Source organism: Cryptomeria japonica, chromosome 7, assembly GCF_030272615.1.
Source record: "Cryptomeria japonica chromosome 7, Sugi_1.0, whole genome shotgun sequence".
NCBI classification, from domain to species: Eukaryota; Viridiplantae; Streptophyta; class Pinopsida; order Cupressales; family Cupressaceae; genus Cryptomeria; species Cryptomeria japonica.
The window spans coordinates 196,933,873-196,956,520 of record NC_081411.1 but is presented as its reverse complement, the minus strand read 5'-3'; positions in this window follow the sequence as shown (position 1 = coordinate 196,956,520).

The window sequence follows — 22,648 nt, the reverse complement described above, 5'->3', positions numbered from 1 at the left end:
CTGATTCTTCTTGCCATTTTCTATAAGTATTCTATAAATAGTTAGGGATTCTTTTGAACTAATGGATACTTTCATCCACATCTCTTTACCAAACAATGCACCCACCCCATATTAGGACTTCAAAACAATTAAAGTACTACCAATATCTATAACACAAAAATACCATGAATCAGACAAACAATAAAGAAAGATCTGTCATTTCTCCTCTTCATCCGTCTTGACACCAATAGATGCCAATTAAGCCACCAACATATTGAATTATTCCTGGTGGTTTTTAATCCATCCACCCTCTTCCATTCTCAAGGAATATAAATTCTTCCTCAATAAAATCCAAATTAATAAAGATTTGGCTTGATACATCTCAACAAGGTTGTTGCATAGCTTCTTTACAAATGTCTCTTCATGGACACTGATTAGAATAGAGTTTGTCAAGCACAATTCAATTAGAACCTTGGCCTTATGGTCCATAACATCATACTCAGTAGTCACATGAGGATGTGTAGGTTTTGAGACATTCACATCAATAGCATCGCACATATGTTGATCTATTAGCAAATCCTCCATTTTCAACTTCCACATGTCAAAAGTACTTTAAAAAAAATTCTTTACATCTATTCTCCCTAACTAAGTTGCCATCAGAAAATTTATGGAACAAGATCAAAATATATCTTCTACACAAGATCCCACTTGAATATGGATTAGTTCAAAAAACCCAACAACCCACAACTAAAACCAAAGGTGATTAGGCTTTGATACTACTTGTAAGTAAGTTAGGTAGCTGAACAAATTTCTCCACTAACCTTGAGAGGAGAGTGATGCAAAAACTATCATGGGACCTAATAATAGAACTTACAAAAAATGAATCAAACTAAACATAAATAACATGCATACCACAACGCAGTGATTTACATGGGGAAGAGCCTTTCAAAAAAAAAAAAATCCCCCCACTCCAAAAGTCACCCAATATATATTTCAGAAATCAATAACAAATTATAATACACTTGTAGAGAAACTTTTTCGCAATAGTATCACCAACTAGAGATTTAGAGGTAACTCAATATCTATAAGACTCTTACACACAACCTCCATCTCGCAAACCTCATATATATGAGATACAATAGATGAAATTGTAAAATGATATAATAAAAGCATGGGCTAAAACCACCCAATAAAGTGGAACCCATCTTATCTCCAATCCTAGATGCCCTATGATGTGTCAAAACACACATCAGGATGTGTACCTTCCTTTTATAGCTCCTTTATGTGTTTGGCTTACTTTTATATATATTTTTTAAGGAGACCCAAATTCTAAAGGCCGTAACATTTGAACTGGGTGTTCAATTAATGAACTATTTAAAGTGTTGGAAACCTCACAATAGGATCTATCAAGTTTTAACCCTCTATACTAGTTATAAACAATATTGGGCCATTTTGGAGCCCGTAAAGCCATCTAAATTGACTCCAATACTTTCATTCGTAACTTTCAAAAATAAAAACTTTAATATCATCAAATCTAGACATTATCTTGCAAAATAAAATTACTAGAATTGTTACCTAGCCAATCCAAAGTTTTGGGTAAAATTTCAGGCCAATTCATGGTCAAACCAATAATCTTATAAGAATGCAAAGTTGAGATACCATTTTCCCAAAACTAAACCAATCTTCACTAATCCTACTTTTCTGCAAGATATGAAACACGAGAAAAGCTTACATGGCTAGGGAATTTTGTCAATTAGTTCACCTGCTAAGTGTATGCTTCCACATTTTACATACATGTCTATGAAGGCACTTGAAATTGCAACATCTGAAAAATATTGATGCATAGGCTACCAACACCTAAAACCCTTTCAACTTTCAATAAGGAACAAATGGACCAAAAGACTCCATGGGCACTCATCCACAAAACCTACTTCCAAAGGATGTTCTTAACACCTTGGACTTGAACCAAGAGAACACAATAAGATATTACATTTAGAGTTGTGTAGACACATTCAAGACTTTTTATGTAGCATGAGGACTTCCAGGAAACACAATAACACCACTTACACAACCCTAATGTGGAATTACAACCATTAATCATAATGATGCCAATTAGGCCTAGTAGACTATCCTGGCTTCACAAGGGAGTAACTCTTCCACCAAGGATCTTAGGAACTGACCAAGAGAATTTAAGAGACTACTACACATTTCCAAATAACAAACTAGTGGGTTAAGAGTCATTGTTTCAGACTAATCACCAAACTACAAGATTAACCTGCTCCTTTAGGCCTTCATTAGGTCTCTATTACAAGACAAGTTCTCTAGAGATGGATAATTCAAACAAGGTACCACTAGGTACAAGTCACAACCAACTCCAAACTGAAGACTCCAACCTAATAAGTGCCTAAATCTCTTAAATTTATCACTGTAGTAGTATTTGTAGTTCAAACCCTCATTCTCGGTTTGTGACATGAGGGTGCTAGACAGAAAATCACCAAGACCACTTTGCCATTAGTTTAGCTTTCTCTGCCACCACCAAAATCTAAAAAGAGACCCTAAAACCTAACATTCCCCAAAATTACATAATTTTTCAATGTTAGAATACTAAGTTAAAGGCATTTTATCAACAAACTCTAAACAGTGAGGGTTTCATACCTATTTGCACTCAACAAACTCTAACTCAATGGATCAAGCCAAAACTAATTGGAAATGAAAGATGAATCTCTTCCCGTTCCAATGATATCAAATTTAGACCATGGGAGCACTAAATATGATCACACAAAAGGACTTTTACTAGAAAACTATGAGAATTAGCATAAAACAAAGCAAGTTTATTGATTACTTCACCAAAGCAACCTCAAAAACCCCCCTTAGATCAAAGGAAGGAATATTTATACCCCTTACATTCATCCCAACCAGTCCTAACTATATTTTGAATTAGTTAGCCATTGGGAAGATTAGTTAATATAATGAACACCTTAAAAATGTAAAAAATGCACTAGCAACTTTGACAAAGTTGACAACTTTTGTCTCCTTGCATAAAACAACTCTAAACCCCTCTAATAAAATGTTCACATGCTACAAAGGGCTTCAAAACATGAATTACATCAATTTCACTCCAATTCCACAAATTGGGAGATGTTGATCAACTTTGACCAATGGGGTCCTAATTGGCTACATATAAGCAATTTGTATCAACGCCTACAAGATGACCTCACATGACTTCACAATGTTTCGAAATGGTCATGAAGACCTTATTACATCCCAAATGAACAACCAAAAAATTAAAATAAGTGAGAAACACTTGATAGGACCCTTGGACCCATAGGTTCCCTTGCACCATGCTCCCGGGGATAGGAGAATATCAAGTCCCTCTTGAGATGAGGTCTTCAACAAATACTTGGTGCAAGAGCACCTGGGAGTCAAAGGAACACAATGAGGGTCACATGGTGATCCAAGAGAATATGAAGTTTAATAAGACCTATAAGTTCATTTCATGATATAACTATGGCCATTAGAGCCATTTGAATATAATTTGAAGCCAAATGTGTCAACTTGTGTTAATGTTGCCAATATGTCTAGTGTGGCCTATAAGGGCTAGTCGTGAGGGTTTAATGGGTATAATAGGAGTTTGATAATCTTTTTGAGTTTCATAAGGTCTCATATGACCATATTGATGTAATGGGATGATTAATGAAGGTCATGATGCAAGAAAGATTAAAAAAATATCAATTGACAAACTTAAATTGTCAAGTTGACAACAAATTAAGGATGTAAACAACCAAAAGTTGGTTCTAACATAGTTAAGGAGTTATCATTAGTTCCCATGAAGGGAAAGGGTTTATATATGTTTGTAATGCTCGATAATGAGGAGAGTTGGTCAATGCAAAATGGTTTCATAACAATAAAAGTGAGTTCTCTGCTTATTTCTTTGTTTTGTTCAGTAACACAGTTTGATTGTAGACTTTATTCATCATTTAAGACTTGACTTATTAATGCTTCACTTAGTGGGGTTGATGGAGGTTTTAATCCACTAAATTTTTTATTTTTTTTCAATTGATTTCATTGAGTTTCAATAAAGTTATTCAAGTTTTTGTAAAATCTCCAAACCCTTGGCTTAGGGTATCTAGTGGTTGAAGAAATGTAACATCCTATGAATTTACATTCACCAAGTCCTCTAACTTGGTATAATGATGGGAAAGTATTTATATTTTATATCTTTATGTCTGTAGGGAACCATGCAACAGTCTGCACATGCATTGGATGGAGGAAGATTGTGATTCTTGTCTCAAACTATGACAAGACATGGATATGGTAGATTGGTTGATTATCAATGTGATTAGGGGTACTTGGAAGGAAGATGTTGGTTTAGAAGAGTGTAATGGTGAGTTTTGAGTGTGTATAAGAGATTGGAATGCAAAGATCATGTGGTTTATGCTATTTTTGTGATTGTCTCAGAACAAAGGTATTGACTGTCATAGTTTGACAGTGTAAAGTCATAATTCATTGTGAGAGAGTTAGACCAAGTCTAAAGGGTTTCAAGGGGTGTTAGGTATATTCTGTTAAGAGTATCTTAATGTTGTGGAAGTCATAGTTCCAAAAGGGTATGAGGTTAATCCAAGTTAGGGGTCAAAGTGCAAGGGTTGTAGGAATGTGGAAATGGGATAGTCACAGTCCAGTGAATGTTCAATGCATTGAGGAAGTTAGTGGTGTTAGGAATTGAGAAGGCCTTGTAAGGGTTTGGGAATACCATGTGTGAGGTCAGAGAGAAGAACCTCTAGTTGTCATTGTGAAAGTTAATATGTGTGATGTTGTCATAGGGAAAGGGTGAATGCAACCAGTCAAGAAAGGTATGTGATCAAGAAGACACGTGCATCAGAGATGGTGATCAGAGTTTGAGGAAGAAAGGATGGTGAGTGGAAGGTGAAAAAGTGAACCAAGTTGGAATAGTTTCTTGGATGAAGACCACTGATGTGAGAAGTTGTATCTCACTAAGGAAATGAAGAATTTGTCCTTACTTGAGTAGGACTTGGGTGAAGTTGTAGGATGCTTAGCATCATGGGAGAATGCTCTGCATCAATACTCCATGCTTCTTGATATAATTGTCAATCATCCAAGTAGAATCTTGTTCAAGTATATCTTGCCATTTGATCAGGTACTCCTTGTATGTCTTCCTTCTAGTCTTCTTCACCTCCTTTGTATCTAAGATACAATCGAGCTTCATTGGTTGGCTAGGTGGAAACTCCTTCACCCAATCATTGTCCTCATCTATTGCTACACCTGCATCAAAACCTGCAAGCATAGAGATTTTATATGGATATAAATTAGATACATTGAAAATGGGAGATATGGCTACCCCAGGGGTTAACTCAATCTCATAAGCATTTTGTCCAAATGTGTGGACCACCCTGTAAGGTCCTATCTTCTTCATCATCATTTTGGTGTATTTTCCTTTAGGAATCTCTTATTTCTTCAAATGTTCTAACACCAAATCACCAACCTTGAATTGAAGGTCTCTCTTCTTTAAATCTACCCTTTTCTACATTTTTTTGAAGTTATTCTCTTACGTGCTGGTGAATATCTCTGATTGCAACAAGAAAGTCTTCTCCTTGAGCACTCCTCCTATCAATCCCTTGAAAATATCTCAACTCACATAGACCTCTAGGGTGCATCCCATAAACAACTTCAAATGGGATTCTTCCAATGCTCCTATTCATGGAGTCATTATAAGCGTACTCTACTTGAGGTAGGATTAAATCCCATTCCTATCCATGTTCCTTTGTAAGGCATCTCAGTAGATTTCATAATGATGTATTAAAAACTATAGTTTGGCCATCCGTTTGTGGATGGTATGAAGAGTTATAAGACAATTTTGTTCCAAGCTTCTTCCATAGGGTCCTCCAAAAATGACATAAATTTAGAGTCCCTATTAGAGACTATATTCAAAGGTAGGCCATTTATCCTTACCACTTCTTTGAAGAACAAACCTGCAATCTAAGATGCATCATTAGTACATTTCCATGGAACAAAATGTGTCATCTTTCTAAACTGTTCAATAACTACAAATATAATTTCAAAACCTCTTGGAGTTTTAGGAAGCCCTAACACAAAATCCATACTCACACTCTCCCAAGGCCTATTGGGAATTGGAAGGGTTTGATAAAGCCTTGCATTTGTTGAATTTACTTTTTCTCTTTGACATATGGATCATCCTTCAATATTCCTCCTTACATCCACCTACATTCTTGGCTAATAATAGAACCTCCTAACCTGATCCAAAGTGTTTTTAAACCCAAAATGACCTCTTAAACTCCCACTATGCTTCTCTTTTATGATATTATCCCTCATTGAGAATCTAGGTACACATAATTAGATCCCTTTGAAAACAAAACCACTCTGAAGTAAAAAATCAGAATACGCACTATGAAAAGTGTAGACACCCAAAAATGGTCAATGCTTGCGAGGTCATACTTTAACATTTGCGCATTGCCTCATTTTAGGTTTTTGCGTCGCATTAACATTTCTCCTATGTCACACACTTGGTCTTTATCATTTGTGAACATCGAGTCATTCTTCTACATTCTTCATTCATCTCGTCCTTGAATTTGGTCTTGTCGACAACATTATCCAATCATGATTTTGATTAATTTTACCCTGTCGCATCAATGTGCGTATTCATTTGTCATCATTTTGGACATCGTCAATCCTAATTAGGGTTTTGTCCTCTTTTTGATCTTGTCATCTGGCGATCAGTTTATCAATTTTGTCGATTTATCATCAATCCTTCAATCTTGTCATTTTAACGGTCGATTTGTCATCGATCGTTGTCATGTTCAATCTTGTCATCTTGTGATCAATTTGTCATTGATCGTGGTCGTTATCAACCTTGTCATCTTGCAATCTATTTTATCATCGATCTTCATCCTTTTGTCAATCTTGTCATTTTGCGATCATTTCACTATCGATCATTCTTTGTCTCAATTATGTCAATTTGGATCAATTTGTCATTGTTCCTCGTCAATTGGCGCATTTATCAATCAAATCATTTTGTCGCATTGGTCATTTATCAATTCAAAATCATGACATTAATTATCCTCAATCAAGGCCTAATTGTCATTTTCGCATTTCTAATTTGTCTTCTAGGGTTTTATGATTTATTCATTTAACCTAATTTGCCATTTCTTCCTTTAGGATTAAATAAATTACTTATTTATCCTAAGTCTTTTCATTACAATTAAATCTTCATTTAATTGTCTAATTATTCTTCTTTGTGAATTGATTAATAAATGAAAAATTATTAATTAATTCACTAATTCACTAAATCCTATTTTTCATCAATTTATAATTCCAATTTCCTAATTTGTCATCAATTTCAATTTCCTAATTTTCAAATTTCTAATTCCTTTTCCCTCCTAATTCATCTCCTAATTCTATGGGAATGACATTTCAATTTGTCATAAATTGTCATAATTGACAATCAATCAATTTGACATAGAATGTGTCATAATTTGTCATCAAATTGTCAATCAATCAAATTGTGCATGGAAAGTGCATAATTTGTCATAATTTGTCATATTGATTTGCAATTTCCATTTGAATTGCATCATGCCAATCTTGTCATTTATCCAATTTCTCTATAAATTGGATGTTTTCTTCAATCAATCCCTTCATGAATCTCAAATTTCTACCGAACTTTTGTTTCTAGTACTCTTGAGCCTTTTTGCTTTCAATTGTGTGAGCACTTGTAGGTGAGATCCACAAACCCATTGAAGAGGAAAGAACAACAATGGAGCCGCATGGAAGGAGTATTCAATCTTGAATCTGGTTTGCATAATGTTTTCTTTTGAATGCTTCATTTTCATACCTCTATTGAATGTGCTTTAGAATTAGGTTCATTGCAATGAGTATTTCTTTGATTGAGCTATCATGTCTAATGTTTTGATTGATCTACTTATGTTTTGATGATTCCTAATTTCTACGCTACAAAAAGTGTTCAAAACCTAATTACAACCCTTGTAAATCTCTTTGAAATTTGCATAATCATGATACATGTCTTTGAGTGCATCTACCCCCATGCTTTGTAATTGTATTTCCTGCACGATAAGTGCTCTCCTAATTTAAGAGCATTTGTCACTATTGGCTTGGCCTTTCTTATTCTTTATAGTAAAGGTGTAGGCTTGCAAAGATTCAACCCACTTCATGTGTCTATGGTTGAGTTTGTCCTTTCCATTCAAGAAATTGAGAGCATGGTTATCACTAAAAATAACAAATTATTTGGGCAACAAATAATGCCTCCACTTTTTAAGTGCTTGGGCCATGACATACAATTGTAAATCAAATGAGAAATACTTCCTCTTTTCCTCATTGATATTTTCACTAATGAATGCATCTGGTTTTCCCTCTTGGCTTAAAACAACCCCTATTGCTTGATTGCTAGCATCACACTCAATGGTGAAAAATTTATCAAAATCAGAGAGCACAAGGATGGGCTTCTAGGATACTCTTTTATTCAAATATTCAAACCCCTTATTATCTTCATTGGTCTAGGAAAACTTACCCTTATTACCTCCTTTGATAGTGTCAGGAATTGGTGGACATATGTGGCTGCAATTCTTGATGAACTTCCTATGAAATCTTGCAAGTCCATGGAAGCTCTTGATGCCGCCCATTTATTTTGGGGTTGGCCAACTGAGGATAGAACTCACCTTGGAAGGATCCATCTTTAAACTTCCCTTGGAGATGACAAAACTAATGTACACTAGCTCTTCTTTTAGGAAGTCACACTTCTCCAAGTTTATCATTAGTTTCTCCTCATGCAATATTATCAAAACCATGTCAAGGTGCCTTAGATGCTCCTCTTTGGTCCTACTAAACATTAGAATATCATCTAGATAAACCACAACAAAATTTTCAAGAAAAGGTTTCAATACCACATTCATTAGGCGCATGAAGGTACTAGGTGCATTTGAAAACCCAAAGGGTATCACCAACAACTCATAGAGGCCCTCATTGGTCTTAAAGTTTGCCATCCATTTATCCCCTTCTTTGATCCTTATCTGATGGTATCCACTTTTGAAGTCAATCTTTGAAAAGTATCATGATCCTCATAAACAATCCATGAGATCCTCCATTCTTGGTATAGGGAACCTATATCTGATTGTTATTCGGTTGATGGCTCTTGAATAAGTACAAAGCCTCCTTTTTCCATCCTTTTTAGGTTCTAGGATGGTAGGTAAATCACATGGGCTCAAACTCTTCCTTACTAGGCCCTTGTCCAACAATTCTTTCACTTGATTTGCAATCTCCTCATTTTGAGCTGGTATCATTTTATAAGCAACCTTATTAGGTAGTGTAGCCCCTGAAATGAGGTCTATATGATGGCCTACATCTCTGATTGGAGGAAGGGAGTTAGGTAGTCCTTCTAATACAATGCCCTTGTACCTCTCTAGAAATGTTTTGAACTTCACTGCGTAGGGCTTCTCCTCTAGTTTTGGGTGAATCTGACCTGTCTTTTGGCTTCACAATGAAGGAAAATCCTAGAACACCTTCCTCTTTCAAGGTCTACAACAAATCCTTCTCACCTTCCATCATGACACTACAATGCACTTTATTATCCAGACCTTCATCTAGAAAAGGGGTCAATGCAAAAGACTCACCATTCTTTGTTATGGTATAAGTATTTTTTTTCCCATCCTATTGAGCATTGAGATCATATTTCCATGGACACCCTAAGAGAAGATGACAAGAATCCATGGTAATCACATCACATAGGATTCTATCCTTATTACTCCTAATTTGTAATTCTACCAAAGATTGTTCATTTACAAGCACTTGCTAGCCCTTACTCAACCAAGACATCTTATATGGGGTAGGATGAGGGATTCTTGTCAAACTTATATTTTCAACAATTTCTAATCACACCAAGTTATCTATAGACCCTAAATTAACTATGACCTTACATACCTTCCCATCGGATTTGCAAAAAAGTTCTGAAAAGTTACTTCCTTTGTGGTGGTTCCTTGACACTTATCACCTTCAAGAGGGTTCTCCTCATCATTGGGCTATCTCCAAACTATGGATCTCCAACCTTAGGTGGTGCATTGACACTTTAACAATCCTCCTCTTGCATTAGCTGGTTTCTCCTATCTCCTCCATAAGAACTAGAGGCTTGTTTTTAAGGAAACTTGAATGTTGGATGTCCTACTTGATTGCAATTATAACATCTACTGGTGAAGGTGCTTCAAACTCTTCCTAATCCACCACATCTTCCTCTTCCATTGGGTCTCCTCCATCTAAAACTTTGTCTATTACTTGATTTCCCATTTTGTTAATTGTGACTATAATCTCCTTGTTGTCTTTGAAATTAATTTTTGCCCTCAAAAGTTCCTCTCCATCTGAAGCTTCTACCTCTTCCTCTACTTTGTTGATCACTTTTCCTCTTCAAATTTTCTTCTGCCCTCAATGCTAATTGAAATCACTCATCCATAGTCTTAGGGACAAGGAGGTTGATTTCATCTTGGATATTGAACCTTTATTTATTAATGTATCTAGCCACCTTCTCCATTTAATTCTCTACATGTCTAGACCTCAAGTTGAGTTTATGAAACTCATCAGTGTAGGTAGCTACATCCATATCCTTTTGTTTCAAGTTTTGCATCATTCTGAATACTTGAACTTCATTATCAATGGGTAGGAATTGTCCTTTCAATTTGTTTACATGTCCTTTCCCATGAGTTGATAATGGATTTGTTTTGTTTTACCCTTTCTCGTTGGGTGTAGTTCCACCAAACCAAGGCAGAACCCTTCAACTTTGTCTTAGCAAACTTTACCTTCTTCTCTCTAGGTACCTCCTTATACTCAAAGTAATTGTTCAAGGCATCAATCCATTCTATCAACTCCTCAACATCCATATTTCCCCCATACATATGAAGATCCATTTTCACATCAGTAGCATCCCCTTTTACTGATTTCAAAGCATTGATGAACCTTATTTCTTTAGGAGGGATCTCCTCTTCCTGAAGTCTTGCAGGAGGGGTCTCACCTTCACTTTCTCCTCCTTCTTCTTCAGGGTCACTATCACTCTCTTCACCCCTATCTCTCCTTCTTTCCCTACCTTTCATTGCTTTAATTTCATCTTCTAGGGACTTCATGCTCCTGGCCATGATAAACCAATCTTTAAGAGGCATCTTTACCATGCTTCAACTTCTTCACAAACTTCTTAACACTTATTAGACCTTTTGGCTTTGATACCATTGTGATGTAGAGGCTGCAAACACCTAAAACCCTTTCAACATTCAATAAGGATTAGATGGACCAGAAGACTCCATGGGCACTCATCCACAAAACCTACTTGCAAAGGATGGTACAGACACCTTGCACTTGAACCAAGACAATAAAATAAGACATTACATTTAGATATGCGTAGACACATTCAAGTCTTTATATATAGTATAAGGACCTCTAAGAAACACAAAAAATCAACTTACACAACCCCAATGTGGCATTACAACCATTAATTATAATGATGCCAATTAGGCCTAGTAGACTATCCCGGGTTCACAAGGGAGTAAATATTTCACCAAGGACTTTAGGAACTAAACAAGAGCATTTAAGATACTACTATACATTTAAAAACAAAAAAATAGTGGGTTGAGAGACACTACTCCAGACTAATCACCAAACAACAAGATTGACCTACTCCTTTAGGCCTTCATTGGGTCTCTATTACAAGACAAGTTCTCTAGAGATGGATCATTCAACCAAGGTACAACTTGGTACATGTCACAATCAACTCCAAACTAAATAATTAAAAATTAATTATTGCCTAAGCCTCTTAAATTTATCACTGTAGTAGTATTTGCACTTCAAACCCCCATTTTCAGTCTGTCATGTGATGATACCATACCCAAAATCACCAACACCACTTTGCCATCAGTTTTCCTTGCTTTTCCACCACCAAGATCTGAAAATAGACCCTACAACCTAGTATTCCCCAAAATTGTAGAATTTTTCAAAGTTGGAATACTAAGTTATAGGCATTTTATCAGCAAACCTTAAATAGTGAGGGTTTCACACCTGTTTGCACTCAACTACCTCTAAATTTGTCCAAACTTAATGGATTGAGCCCAAACCAGTTGGAAATGAAATCTGGCTCTCTTCTCCTTCCAATGATATCAAATTTAGACCATGGGAGTGCTAAATATGATTACACAAAAAGACTGTTACTGGAAAGCCATGAGACTTAGCAGAAAATAGAGCAAGTTTATTGATTCCTTCACCAGAACAAAATCAACAGCTCTCCTTCGATCATAGGAAGGCATATTTATACTCCTTACATTTATCCCAGCCAATCCTAACTATATTTTGAATTAGTTATCCATTGGGAAGATTAGTTGATACAATGAACACCTTAAAAATGCAAAAGTTGCACTAGCAATTTTTGACAAAGTTGACAACTTTTGTCTCCATATATAAAACAACTCTAAACCCCTCTAATTAAATTTCCACATGCCAAAAAGGGCTTTAAAACATGAATTACATCAATTTCACTCTCATTCCACAAATTGCAAGGCATTGACCAACTTTGACCAATGGGGTCCTAATTGGCTACATTCAAGCAATTGGTATCAATGCCTACAAGATGACTTCACATGGCTTCACAATGTTTCAAAATAGTCCTTCGGACGTTATTACATCCCAAATGAACAACCAAAAGATGAAAAGAAGTGAAAAACACTTGATAGGCTCCTTGGAGCCATATCTGCCTTGCACCAAATATTTAATTCAAATGATGCTTTGGTAGATATCTACACCTTGTTCTATAACTCCCATTTTAAAAGAATATATGAGAAAATTTCATGTAGTCTATTGCTTTAGTTTTTATATTGTAAATAATACATAGGAATGTGTCAAAACATATAAACAATTAATAAAATAATTACACGAATCTTGTCACTAATAAATTGGATATCCAATTATTGGCCTTCTATTGTCATAAGAATGTTTTAGATTGTTAATTAATTCCTATTGTAATTGTTCAATTAATAAGACCTAAAATATTTTATAGATGAATACAAATTCTAACTAAAGAAAAAATCATGGACAAAACTGTAACACTTCAAGCTTGTAAAATTCTATAGAATTTAAATTCCTCTTAACAGAACTACCATGACCTAAATTCAAAGTCAACATAATATGATAACTTAATGACTATTTTTCTTTTATATCATCATTGAATCCATTATATATCTCCACTTGTAATTCAATATTATTAAATAATTATTCTTGAGTTCATGTCTACTTATCATTTCCATAAGATGTATCTCTTGTTCAATGGCACAAATTTACCTCATATAAATTGATTTCAACTATACAACTCTTTTAATTATACATTCAATTGAAAAGTGGCCCTTACACTATTGAATAAGATTTTTAAGACAAAAATATGTTCACTTCATTTATGTTCAAGTATCAGCTAAATAAAACCATATGTAAGAACTCCATAATAATGTGAAATGTAGGCATTATCCACAAAGTAATAAGAACAAATATTAAATTGAACTAGAAAATAAACCAATTAAAACTATACCTCATGGTTCTTAGGTTTTAATTCTCTTGTGATATCCTTCACAAAATCCTCATGATTTCCTAGAGTCCACCTATTAGAAACATGAACAATCCTTACAAAATCAGTGTAGCTGAGCAAGAGAACACAATTGATAATTGCAAAGATTTGAATCTAAAATATTCTCCATCACACATGATAAATAATATAGATATTCAATATTTATATAAATGTGAAAAATGTGGTTCCTGTATGAGTAAACACAAAAACAACACATTTATACTCTAAAAAAAAAAAAGTTTATATCATGGCACAAATAATAAGAACTGCATTTGACTTTGATATATTTATAACATAAGAAAAACAGAAAGGTAAATATGTAAATTGGAACAAGAAATAGCAAAAGAATCTTTAAGTGTTTCAAGCCAACTTACACAATGACACATGCACTTATGTGACATAAGAAAAGTTTCCACTGGTCATTCATAAGTATCTCCATTGAAATGGTCAATATTGGAAAAACAACTAATCTAATTCCTATTATTAATAATGTAACACATATATGTGATGATACCTTAGCATATCCTATTTTTGGTTTTTGTTGGATTCTAGGAATTACGTCCAATAGCCTTTGATAAAACATTGCTAACACAAAGGGATGACTCTAGCAACCCATTTAAAGCTACCTACCAAAATTAATTACATCCAATATGAAATTTTGGCTTCAACCTTTTCCTCTTGAGCCAATGGCAAAAAATAAGAAGTTGAGGCTTATTTTTTTTAACACTCTTAGTTGCCTCTCAAAATTCCAAGACTAAAATTTGGCATGTTTAGAGATAAGACATAAGAGAAAGAAATATCTCGCTTAAGCAGGCTTCTTTTCTCCCCCTCACAAGAATAGCTAGATAGGTAGTTTTCCCCATGCAAGGCTTAGATAGAGTCTTTTTCCCCATAGATGATGATGAAATTTTTTTTTTCCTAATATAGATGGTAACCTAAAATCCACCTCAAGAATTTTTCCACATTACCTATCAATTGAATTTATTTGAAAATTTTGAAAACCTTTTCAACATATCCATTTCTTGCAAATCTTGTGATCATTGTGCATTTCACGAGACAACATCTCTTTGAAGTATTTTATCTAACAGTTAACGTGTCATGTTTGTGCTTCCACATTTTGCATGTCCATATTTACAAAAGAATCTCCAATGATAATAATTGATAAAAATTCACCTTAATCATGTTTTGATGGATGTCCATACTCTGTTCCAGTGGTACCATTTTATCATAGGTAGGGAGGGTGCTAGAAAAGGTGTTTGAATTTGAATTTACACTTGCCAGTTGTATTTACTTAAAAGTTTCCAAGGCTTTTTAAGAAAACCAATGCTAGGCATATCTTGCCCTTATTGAAACCTTATCTTTGTGAGACATTCCTTTGATGACCTTTAAAGCCTCATCAAGAAAATCATTTTGTACATATCTTGAAATCATGGTACTACATGAAACACCATTTTTATGTGACATTTTGTCAAACAATTCATGTGTAGTATACACACATATCTACATGGGAACTCACAACTGCAATAACTGATAAAATTCTAGTTCCTATTATTGCTTGATAGATGTCTATACCTTGTTTTGTATACATTGTTCTCAACATACCCATTTTTGTGTGTATCCTACAATCAATGAACACGATGAGACTACATCTCTTTTAGGCATAAATTTTAAAATCTTTAAAGCCTTGTCAAGAAGACCACTTTGTGCATATCTAGCAACCATAGCATTCCAAGGGACCACATTTCTCTAAGGTATATTGTCAAATATTTTACGCGTCTAATGTATGACTCTGCATTTTGCCTACATGTCTCTCACAAAACCTACAAATACAACATCTAACAAATATCCCATTTCCATTATACTCTTGTTTATTTTCATGCCCTATTCCATAGCTCTTATTTTTGCATAGTATGGAAGTTCTATTATGAAATGTACAATCCATGTTGAGCCTAGATGAAACAGTGGAGTTCTTTTTCCCAAATAAAAGTGTTGTCTTGAGAATATGCAGTGAAAGAGTGGTGGGCGCTAGTGGTGGAGGATGCTAAATTTTGTGCCATTTTTTTTTTCTAACAAACTTTTTGACATGAAACAACATTTTAGTGACGAGTTCACCACATGAAACATATTCCCTTATGGAGGTTTCCCCCATATAATAGCCTATCTGTTAATTAAATATAAATTTCAATTCTACTATCTAGTTTAATATAATTAGAATTTTTTAAAATCTAATTTTTTTTTTTGGTAGGTAATAGGCCGAAGCTACGGTATTTTGAATTATTATTATTATTATTATTATTATTATTATTATTATTATGTTTGATTAGATTGACCCTAGACCTTCCCCATTTTTATGGAAGACCAAGAGTCACAACTTAGAATTCATTTTAGATGTCCCTATTGGGAATTGAACTTGGGTCTCCATAGTGAGAACCCAGTATTTTAATCAGTTAAGCTCAACCCCTTGGACATTGTAAAATCTAATTTTTATTACATATTTATTTATTTATTCTGGAAATTTTAAAGAATAAATTAAACTATGATTATGCTACTCAATTTAAAATTATTAATTTATTCTCTGATAATAGTTAGAAAAGTTATTAGAGAATTATGTTGGACTAATAATAATAATAATAATAATAATAATAATAATAATAACTTGATATCTCATTGAATACTTATTAAATTTCTTTCTATTTTTTAATATTTTATAATAATAATAATTATTTTATTCATTTTAATATCGACAAGATAATTTAACAAGTTTTTAATCATAAATTTAAGTATTTTCCATTCAATTATTCAATTCTTTTTTTAATCTATATTATAGTGTAAATATATTGCATGATATTATATTATAATTGTTAATAATATTCTATTAAGCTAAGAGTTACAATTAATAGTACATAATTATAGTTAAAATAATTTTAATAATAATTAAAAATAAAAATTTAAAATTAAACATTATTATAATTATAATTATATATATTCTCTAACTATATTAAGAGTAAACTATTACTGCATCTTAATTATAATATTTATATTATATTATATTCATAATATATTATCAAACTAAAAATTATATTTAATATTAGATAACTATAATTAAAATAATATTTCTCTTTTTCTATAAGTACTAACTAGTTATGACATCTATTAACTCAACATTGTTACTAAATTAATTGTGGACTTATTGACACAAAAGTAGCCTCCACTCAAAATTGGATTTTTCTCATACTCAGGTGCAAAGAAATCTTTGAAAATGACAAATGTCCATGTTCTTCTTGGAATTATTCATGTGAAAGTAACACCCACTAGAATATGGATTAGTTCAAAAAACCCAATCTGCAACTAAAACCAAAGGTGATTCTAGGCTTTGATACCACGTGTAAGGAAGTTAAGTAGTTGAACAACTTCCTACACTAACCTTGAGAGGAGAGTAATGCAAAAGCTATCATAGGACCTCACAAAAGTGACAAAAAATTAATTGAACTAAACATAAATAGCATGCATACCACAACATATTGGTTTTCATGGGGAAGAGCCTTCCGAAAAAAAACCCCACACTACAAAAGTCACACAATATACTATTCAAAAATCAATAATAAATTATAATACACTCATAGAGAAATATTTTAACAAGTGTATCACTAGCTAGAGATTTAGAGGCAACTCAATATCTTTAAGACTCTTACACACAACCTCCATCTCACACACCTCATATATATGAGATACAATACATGAAACTATCAAATGGTACTATAAAAGAAAGGGTTAAAATCACCCAATAAAGTGGAACCTATCTTATCTCCAATCCTAGATGCCCTATGATGTGTCAAAACACAAATAAAGATATGTACCTTCCTTTTATAGCTTATTTATGTGGCTGATACATTTTTATATATCCTTTTTCAAGAGACCAAACTTATAAAGGCCATAACTTTTGAAATGGGTGTTCGATTGATGACTTATTTAAAGTGTTGGAAACCTAGAAATGTGATCTATGAAGTTTTATCCCTCTATACTAGTTATGAACAATGTTGGGTCATCTTGGAGCCCGTAAATCCCTCTAAATTGACTCCAAAAATTTCATTCATAACTTTTAAAAATGAAAACTTTAATATCATCAAATATACACATGATCTTGCAAGAAAAATTTACTTGAATTATTATCTAGCCAATCCAAAGTTTTGGGTAAAATTTCAGGCCAATTCACTCTCAAAACAATAATCTTATGCAAATGCAAGGTTGAGACACCATTTTCCCTAAAGAAAATCAATCTCCACTAATCTTTCATTTCCGCAAGATATAAAACATGAGAAAAGCTTACATGGTTAGGGAATTTTGTCAAATAGTGTTGGATTTTGCCAAGATCAAGGGCACAATGAAAAGCATAAAAGAGACAATAGAATGACAAGAACAAACTGTATTCTCATCAATATAAAAATGATCAACTGGATTAACCAATACAATGAATAGAGGCCTGCTTATATAGGCAAGGCCATGTGGATGTATGAGCACACAAATATGACAAGTGGCTCAATGAGAAACAAGGGTAGGTAGGAAATAGGTGTGGGTAGGTAGGAGAAATAATATAATATTCCACATGAGGTGGATCACCCACCGAAGGTGGAATTATCACTCCACAATAAGTGGATATGATAGTGTAATAACAAGATCAACACCATAAGAGGTGGAATTTCTCCTACACACACTATCCCAATGAGGCACAAACACCCAAGTGTCTCATATCCAAACTACTATGAAATGCATTATCCTAAGTAAACTTAAGTAAGTGTAATAATATCCATGATGAATAATTATTTACACCAACACCCCCCCTTAAGTGCAACTTAGGGGAATGCACTTAAGTCTACAATGCAACTAAGCAGGATGGGTCCCGGCTACAAGGCCATGATAGGTACCCATGTACAACATGCAAATGCAAGCAAAACAATGCAATGCAATCTCTCACAACCGGAGAAAAGGAGAAAACCCAGTGGGAAAAAACTCCCCCCCAAAAGAGAGATGAATGTACAAAAGAATCTCAAGGAGGAAGGACAAAACCTCAAAGAGGAAAAAGTCCCCCCCAGAAGATAGGAAGGAGAGGTCAGCTGACCCCCCCTAATGACACATCCCGCACCCCCAAGAGAGCTCGCAACTGCTGGAACTTACTCTCGGTGAAAGGTTTGGTGAATATGTCAGCAACCTGCTCTGCTGTAGAACAATACTGCAAATCAATGACCTGCTCCTGGATGAGCTCTCGGATATAGTGCATATGAATCTCGATGTGTTTGGTCCGCTGGTGCTGGACCGGGTTCTTCGAGATGGCAATGGCACTCTGATTGTCGCAATATAGGACTGTCGGCCGTGGAGTAGTAAACCCAAACTCTGTGAGAATCTGCTGGAGCCAAATGGTCTCAGTCGCTGCGTTAACAGCGCCTCGATACTCAGCCTCAGTCGAAGAGAGAGCAATAGCATGTTGCTTCTTGCTCTGCCAACAAATGGGGCCTGAACCAAGGTGAAAACTGTAACCAGAAGTAGACTTACGATCAACTAGATCGCCAGCCCAATCGGAGTCTGTGTAACCAACCAAGCGAAGTCCTATGCCTGCTGCATAGTGAATCCCATAGTGATGTGTACCCTGGATGTAATGTAGAATGCGTTTGGCGGCTTTCCAATGAAGCTCATGTGGTTCCTGCATGAAGCGGGAAACCATGCCAACTGCAAATGAAATATCAGGGCGTGTATGAGTCAAGTAGATGAGACTACCCACAAGCTGACGATACAAAGTGGCATCAACTAGTGGAGAAGAACACTGAGCCTCAAGCTTGACTCCTGAAAGAAAGGGAGTCGGGGCAGGCTTACAATCAGCCATATGAAAGCGTGCAAGTAGATCAAGAGCATACTTGGGCTGCGATAGAGTAATCCCGGAAGATGACTGTGAAATCTCAATCCCGAGAAAGTAGTGCAAAAGACCCAAGTCAGTCATAGAAAATCTGTCATGCAAAGCAGATTTGACCCTGCTAATGATGGATGCAGTACTCCCTGTAATGATCAAGTCATCAACATAGAGTACTAGTATCAAGTGAGAGTCATCCTGTCGCAAAATGTAGACATTCGGATCGGAATGACACCTGGTGAAACCTGCAGAGAGTAGAAAGGAGTCCATCTTGGCATACCAAGCCCTGGGGGCCTGCTTAAGGCCATAGATAGATTTCCTCAATCTGCAAACCAAAGAAGTATCCTGGATGAAACCCTGTGGCTGCTCCATATAAATCTCCTCATCTAGATCACCATGAAGAAAGGCACTCTTCACATCCATCTGATGTACAGCCCAACCATGAGCTGCAGCTATAGCAAGTGTCAAACGAATGGAGTTCATCTTAGCTACGGGTGCAAAGGTCTCAGTATAGTCAACACCTGCAACCTGCGAGAAACCTTTGGCAACAAGCCGTGCCTTATACTTATCCACACTACCATCCGCTGCAAACTTAGTTCGATAGATCCACTTACATCGAACCATCTTTCTCCCCTTAGGGAGATGTACTAGATCCCATGTGTTGTTCCTCATCAAGGAACTATACTCTTCCTCCATAGCTTGGTCCCACTCAGGAACCCCTGATGCTTCCCTGAATGTCTGTGGATCGGAAGCGGTAGCAATAAATGCATGTGGATGTTCCTGATGTTGTGATCGTGTTCTCCGTGTATCCAAAGGATCCCCAACAAGAGAACCCGCGGACTCAAGTGTCTGTCGAGCCCAACGAGGTCTAGGTGGAGGTGGAGAATGAGGCACCTCAACTACAAATGGACCCTGCGGAGGTGTAACCCTGCGAGTCGGAGTTGAGGGAGTCTCATCATCTGAATCACTAACATCTCCATCCACAATGGAGGAAGGTGGAGGAGGAAGAGAGGCTAAGCTAGGAGAGCTTTCCTCAAAGTGAACACTCCTCTCAATGAATACCTCATGTGTCTCTGGATCCATCAATCTGTATGCCTTAACACCCTCAGGATATCCAACAAATATGCAAGGCCGACTCTGTGGTTCCAATGCCTTGCGTTTCTGTGGCGGAATGCGAGCCCATGCTGGACACCCAAAGACTCTGAAATGTCTCACAATCGGTTTTCTACCAACCCAAGCTTCAAAAGGAGTAATACCTTGTAAAGCTTTGTGAGGAACCCGATTCTGGATGTGTGTGGCACAACTGATAGCCTCTGCCCAAAAGGCGGGATCAAGAGAACGTGCATGAATCATACAGCTAGCCATTTCTTTGAGAGTTCGATTCTTGCGTTCTGCAACCCCATTCTGCTGTGGAGTGTATGCAACAGAATGCTGAAGATCAATCCCCTCAAATGTACAAAAGTCCTCAAGTCTCTTGTTCACATATTCCCTGCCATTATCTGTACGAAGAATCTTGATCACTTTCCCTGATTGCTTTTCCACACGAGCCTTGAAGTCCTGAAATCTGTCAAATACTTCACTCTTATGAATGAGAAAGTAGACCCAAGTGAAGCGGGAGTAGTCATCAATGAAGGTAAGAACATAGCGGGCCTTACTAAATGAAGGTGCTGGAAATGGACCCGCTACATCACTGTGAACAAGTTGAAGAACTTCCAAAGCTCTCCAAGTTTTCTCTTTATCAAATTTCTCTTCGGGATGCTTGCCCATGGAACATCCTGAACATACACCCTCTGAAAAGCTGATTCGAGGAAGACCTGTGACCATGTCTTTAGTACTGAGCTGCTGTAGATAGCGGTAGTTGAGGTGACCAAACCGCTCATGCCATAGCTTACTTTCTGAATTTGAATGAGTAAGCAAGGCCCTAGAAGGTGAACATGGCACAAAGTGGGAAAATGAGTAAAGCCTTGAGTTGTCATTGACTTGTCCCACTGCTACCAAGGCATCATCATCAAGTTCTTTTACCACAACCGAATCTGGTGTAAACTCAACCTTTTTCCCATTCCCATAGTGAGTGATTTGGTAGATGGAGAGAAGGTTGGTAGACAAGTTAGGAACATAGAGAACATTCTCAAATGTTCCATCATCCATGTCAACTGAACCTTTCCCTTCAACCTCTACTTGTGTATCATCACCTATGTAAATGTGAGGTACCTTAGATGGCTCTAATGAAGAAAACTGCTCCTTTGTAGAACCCATGTGATAGGAGGCACCCGAGTCAAGTATCCATTGCTGTGAAGAACCTGTTTTAGCCACAAATGCTTGCCCTTTTCCTTTTGACTGTGAGGAGGAAGAAGATGAATCCTTCTTTGTGTAGGCGGATGGCAAGTTGATGTTGTTTTTCTTGAGAAGATTGGTTAACTCATCAACTTGCTTTGCGTGGCATCGATGCTCATCATGACCATACTTTTTGCAATATGCACAAGTTGGTTTATCCTTCTTAGGTGTTGTCCCCTTCTTGGAAGAGGATTGTTGATTGCCTTGTGATGGAGAGGATGATTGTCCCTTTTCTTGTTGTGGTTGAGACTTAGATTGCTTCTTCTTCTTGTTGGAATTTTTGCCTTGACTTCCTTGATTTCCTTGATTTGCTACCAAAGCCTTGGACTTTGAAGACTTGAGAAGCCCCATGTTCAACAACTTGGATTGTTCCAATATCAACATTTCTGTGAAAGCTTCAAAAGAAGGCATAACATAAGAACTCCCCACTGTCAAACGATGAGTTTGGAAGCTTGATACAAATGCTGCATACTCTGGTGCAAGCTTGTCCAACAAGTTGAATATCAATTGAGCATCCTTTTTGTCTATTCCACAATCCTTTAGCTTTGCTCTTAGCTCATTTGCTTTGGTTACATAATCTTGGATTGTATCAAAATTCTTGGGATCTAAGTTGGTGAGCTCATTATCAATCTGGTAGCCTCTGATTTCATCAACTTGTCCATACAATTTCTGAAACATATCCCAAGCCTCTTTAATTGTTTTACACTTCTCAATGTGGAAAATGAGGTCATCTGATACATACTTGCGTAAGGTTCCAAGAGCCATGCAATTCTTAGTGAGCCATTCTAAGTGAGCATTTGGATCAGCCTTAG